The following is a 6261-nucleotide window of genomic DNA, read 5'->3' on the forward strand; positions in this document are numbered from 1 at the left end:
TACTTTTTATTTTATAGAAATTTTATGAAAGTTTTATGTTTGCAAGATTCCTTGATGAAATGTCTGGAAACATTATGTCAAAATTTATGACATAAAATACAAGTAGTAAAAACGAAATTTATTGTAGATGTTAGATTTAAAACATGATAAAAACTATAATTATGATATATGCACATACGTATATTATAAAAATATTAAGCTGATACATAGCGTTTACAAATTTTACTTTACTTTCTCTATTTTTATATCCTGACATATGTATAAAAACCTTTTAAAATAATTTCAACAAATTTATAACTATGTATTTATACATTTATGTTACAAAATCTGTTTATTAATTATTTGAGAAACTTTACATTCAAATAAGATTTAAGACTCTACATGTTTAAAAATATTGTTCAAAATTTATTTTTCAATATTTCTAATTTTACTAAACTCTGAAAAAAATAGTTTCTTTGATAAATAAAAATATTTACTAAATATGTTTACTCCTTGTTTAAAAAGGGTGGTACAAATACTCCTTGGTATTTACGAAGAACTGAAGAAGTTATTGATTCGAAATTTGTATATTGTATAGCAATTGTAATTTGAACAAATTTTCACTTCCGGTTTCGCAGGAAGCGACATCGACTTTGTTACTTTCAGTGGAACACTCTGTATATTTTTGCATTTTTAAATTCTACATCCAATTGCAAAAAAATGACTAGCTTTTGAGTTGAGTTGAGATTGATGCTCTAAATAAAATGTTTGTAAAGTCTAAAATACAGTGGGTAATAAACAAAATTAAAAAATAATTTTATGGTGGATGTTTATAAAAACTAATTATTATAAATGCATATACGTCTCTTTTTTAAAATATTAAGTTTATAAACAGTATTTATAAATTTTACTTTTCTTTCATTAATTTATACTCTAATATGTGTAGAAATTTTTAAAATGTCAATAAATTTATATTGTATGTTGGTCACACATTATTTGAACATTTATAAGTTATACATACATACATTTATCTAATTATTCATTTATATAAATATTTGTGTCACAAAATCTGTTTATTACAAAATTTCACAGATGGATATGCTCAGAATTAATTTCTAATAATAATTATGTCAATAAATTTGGAAAAACTCTAAATAACATTTCATTTTTAGGAACATCAGAATTATTCAAGTACTACACTAGATACTCTGTAAAACTTCTGTACCTCTTCAAAACACTAATCTTTTAAGCTTCTTTTATAAACAATTAATTCTTCAAATTTATATTATAAAAATTTAAGAAAGTTTTATTATTTCTTAAATGTTTGTATGAAGTTTTTGGGATATTACGTCAAAAATTATGGTTTAAGATACAAAGTAAATTTATTGTATTACAAAGTAAATTAATTGTATTTAGAAATTACTTTACTTTTATACCCCAACATGTGAGCAAAAATCTTTTTACAATAAATCTTAATAAATTTATAAGGTATGTTTTAAAGATTTATAATTGTATGTAAAAAATAATATACCAACACGCAAATTACACATGCATCTGTCAACAAAATATGTTTATTACAAATTTTGGCTGTTTTCATTTAAAAAATTTTCCATTTAGGTAAACAAAAATTTACTGGTACAAACAATGTTAGGAATGTCTGGAAAGAAGGTGGTAAATATACTGGGACCGACCCTGGTTAAATATTTCTATGATTTTCTTTTCGTTACGGTCGGTATATTTAAATGCCCTCACTGCAATACATTGTCATTCCCAGCACTGTTATTATTATGCTACCCACCAGAATGGTGTAAAGATTCCGACAAGAATTATTTTCAATTCAAACAATTGGGCCAAACGGACGAAACAAAACTATACCTGACCCGAGCCCTTGTTGTATTTTTTAATGAGCCTAACAACGTTTACGCTATTCCGGCTGTTCACACATTTTTTCGGCAACTATTATCATCAATATGAAGAACCCGAATAGAAAAATTAATAAAGGTGGACAATGCGACAATTAAAGGTAAGTGGCAACCGTAAGTTGAGAATCGTAAAATAAATTACATAATCAACAGGATTGTTGTCAAACGAGATCAATAAAAAATAAAGTCTTCACGGAATACCTTCTTACATTACCTTTTTAGGTAGGTAGCGAAAATCACAAATTATTAAAATCCCTCAGCACAACACAATTCACAGTAAAAATATGAATAAAGTACTCGCACCTAAACGTAAATATATCGACACAGATTTACACCAATTCAAACTTAACCACGAAAGATGGATTCGACAAGAATTCTTACTGCAAATCCCGTAGGTAACTATCACTTCTCGACAATATACAAGTCATACCGCTACTCAACACAAATTCAACTAGTTCAACATGAGCTATACACCTTCTAGGGCATGCGCAATGTTATTGTACTCAAAATAAAAAACTACGTTCTAAAGCGCTTGGAGAGGAGTCACGGTGACTGTCCGGCCGAGCTACGCGCACTTTATTTTGAAGGCCTCGCGTATGATACGGGGTGATCCAAATATACAATATTGGCAACTTTTTTAAAATAAAAAAAAAAATGTCTTGGTTCAAAAAAATGTATATTGTAAGTTAACTTCCCTTTATAAATTTGACAATTACCTAGTTAAACAATAAAAAAATAAAGAGTTTAATTTTATTACTATTATTTTATGTTAATTATTTGTTTTAGGCTGGCAAAAAGTAGAGCAACTTATGCTATTTAAAGTATTATTACTACAAATAATTTGTAATTAGTATTTTAATCAATTCTACACTAATATATTGTAAAATTCCCATTATTATAAAGAACTTCCAAACACTTTTTTTCATGGAAAGCAACATATGCTCGATAATATTAGAATCCATATTTTGCCAGAACTTTTGCAGAACCGTGAATAAATCTTTCAATGTAGTTTAGACCGGGAAATTGATATGATAAGTTCATAATATTAATTCTTTCCCTTAAAATCCACTCCTTCAAATATTTTGAAGTGTGCTTCGGGTCATTATCTTGTTGAAAATAAAGTTTTAGTGGCATATTTTTATCTGAATACGGTATTATGTTATTCCTCAATATTTCTTTATACATAAAACGATCCAAGATACCCTCTATTCAAAGGAGAAGACCCGTTCCAAATCCCGAAAAGCACCCCCATACCATTACCGACCTGTAGCCATGTTTAACAGTGAGTGTGGTAAACTTTGGGTTAAACTTTTCATACATATAAAATTCCATCACTGCTAACCAGATTATATTTGACCTCATCACTTTATATCGCTCGTTTCCATCATTTAAAGTACACTTTAAAAGGGACCTGATAAACTCAACTCTGGCTCGTCTGTTCTTTTATGATAGTAGTGTTTTTTTGGCTGGCCTTCTCGCATGAAGACCTCCTTCTAGTAATCTATCTCTTATGGTACTTGAAAAAACATTCCAAGTTGTGTCTCAAGTAGACTTTTTATTTTGCTGGAACTGAAGAAAGGATCTTTTTTCGAGTAGGATAAAATTTGTTTATCCTGAAACATATTAGTTTTTCTTGACCTTGGTTTTATTATTTTCCTTCCAAATCTTGAAAAATGTTGTAAAACACCCGTTACAATCGATAGAAATATTGATTTTTTTCTCATCGGATTGAAAAGACGATACAATCCGTGATTTTAAGTGACATTTAGTAAAAAAGTTGCTCTACTTTTTGCCAGCCGAATATTTAGTTTTTTTATTTGTACCTAACAAAATTATTTTTAATACAAAAAATATTCACCGATATGTGTATACAGCGTGTTCATAATTGGTATAAATTATATTAGATTTGCATATACAGGACGGCAGCAATTTATATTTTTTTTAAAATTGCTCTACTTTCTGTCAAATTTGTATCTCATGACATTTAATGTTGAAGATAATGAAAACGATATTTGCTAAATTCACAAGTGTTCGAAATGGCTTCACAATAAATTTTTACTAAGAAAAAAATAAAGATACATACATCTATTCAATTAAATTCTATTTATCTGTTAGTTACTTACCTGTCTAGACAATTAAGCCTTTGTTTAAAGTTTATAATAAAAATAAACAATTGAAAAAATATATTTCGGAAAATATGGCAACTAACGTTTTAAAATAATTTAGCCAAAACCTATCAGTTTAAGACACTCTCTACTTGCCGAGGGAATTTTACCACCAATTGACCTCGAGGTGAAAATAGATCAATTTGCCTTATCTTACCTGTATCGCAGTAATTGTCAACTTTTGCACTAAGGTAAGATAAAGTACATTCATCCATTTTCACTTTTCGAGGACACCCTGTATATGAAATTTATGATATTATTTGAGGTAATTTTTCTCCGTTATCAAATCAGACGTTAGACGTCTGGTTTAAATCTGTCACGTCCACTTTCATACACGTCAACAAGACTTCCGTCCGCCCCTTCAAGAATAACTAAAATCATTCTGAAATTTCGACAACTTTAACCATAATGTTTATTCTCCCCATCATACGCATACATACTCTGACTCGTTGAAAAACTTTTTTACAATAATAGTCATAATATTGAGTTCTCTGTGGAAATCGAGATGCCCAGCTATAAACTTATATTTTGACATCTCAAAACTTGCCTCAAAACTCACATATGGTAGGATGGCCGCAATTTATAAGGTCAGAGATCAAAAATTACAAAAATCGATTTTTTCCTCTCGTTTCCTATGGGTTGTACGCTACTTGTACTTCTTATCAATATTAATTGAAAAAATTAATTACTCTACAACTTTTGTTTTAAACATTTTTTCATACGTCGAACCGTTGTCGAGATAGAGGGCAGAGAGCACGCGGCTACAGTATCATTTGAGGTCAACTGGTAGTCCCAATCAAAAATACATAGTATAAAGTTTATAAATTATTGCTAAATATATAATTACCATTTTTATTAACTATTACATTATTATATTTAATCATTTTTTGCTTACTTATCTATTTTTAATTTAGTGTAATTTATTTAATAACACTTACCAGCTCGTGTAGTTAAAAAAATGTTAAGGGAAAAACTTAAATCATATTTTAATTCTAATGTAATTTATACTAATGACTTTTTAAATAAATAAAAAAGAAAAGAAATAAATAAAAAGTCATTAGTATAAATTACATTAGAATTAAAATATGATTTAAGTTTTCCCTAATAATTTTTTAACTACACGGGCTTGTAAGTTTTATTAAACAAATTGACACGAAATAGAAGTAGTGTAAAACCCATAGGAAACGAGATATTTACAAAAAATGTGCAAAAAATCGATTTTTGTGACTTTTGTCCTCTGACTTTTTAAGTTGCGGCCATCCTATCATGTGTGAATTTTGACTCAAGTTTTGGGATGTTAAAATATAAGTTTATACGAGTTTATAGCTGGGTATCTCGATTTCCAAGACATTCACATAATTTTGACTAAGATGACTGGACTATTTATATGGTTGTTGACGAAGGGTATCAATCGGCATATCTAAATACAGAAGCTGTTAAATTCTCAACGGATTCGTCTAAATACTTCAGCATTATAATCACTACGATTTAGACTTAAAATTAATTGAAAACATGAAAAACTACTCAAAAAATCCACAGGAAAAATTTCTAATATTGAGGAAAATGTTCCCTTTGTATATAAATTTATTCAGCTTCGCCATTTTATGTATCTATGTGTGCTACCAATACATATTTTTTACTTAACTTCCAAAATTACCTAAAGACTATCTTTAACTGTTCCAAGTCTTTTTAAGAAATCAATATATATATTTTTTTTAATATTAAAATTTTCTCACTATAAACCTTACTCCATGACGTGACTTTTTTACACCAAACAATATAAAACTTGTATATTGGTAATTTAAAGCCAAAATTGTTGAGTCGCCATTTAAAATTAATAATATACACATAAACTGGAGAATGTGAAAAGCCTTTAGAAAGTTTTCTTCATATAACACAGAAACACAAACAATGTATATACTAATTTAAATTTAATATTCAGGAAACTGAATTAACGGTATTTTCCAATTATTAACGACGAATTTTGATGATTCATTTTGCTGTTGATTTCTGAAATTTACAAATATCGTAAAAATTTTATGAATTTGTTTAAAATGTACTTGAATTTTTGTTTAAATTAATTGAGTGTTTGAATCTCCGGCTGTTACTTTAATTTAAGTGTTATCTTAAGTTAATATGCATTTATGTCATTCTAAATTAAATGTTATTTACACTTGTTTAGATGATAAACCATG

The 6261-nt window shown here is 28.0% G+C and overlaps 1 protein-coding gene across 1 annotated transcript in view; it reads right to left on the minus strand.

The window, feature by feature from the left end:
• LOC109599244 (putative uncharacterized protein DDB_G0282133) overlaps window positions 1-2473 on the minus strand; it is a 36015-nt gene extending 33542 nt beyond the window's left edge. Inside the window, exon 1 of the mRNA XM_020015238.2 lies at window positions 2116-2473. The gene's annotated coding sequence lies outside the window, so the exon portion shown is untranslated. The remainder of the gene's footprint in view (window positions 1-2115) is intronic.
• Window positions 2474-6261: the final 3788 nt, after the last annotated feature.

Source organism: Aethina tumida, chromosome 1, assembly GCF_024364675.1.
Source record: "Aethina tumida isolate Nest 87 chromosome 1, icAetTumi1.1, whole genome shotgun sequence".
NCBI classification, from domain to species: domain Eukaryota; kingdom Metazoa; phylum Arthropoda; class Insecta; order Coleoptera; family Nitidulidae; genus Aethina; species Aethina tumida.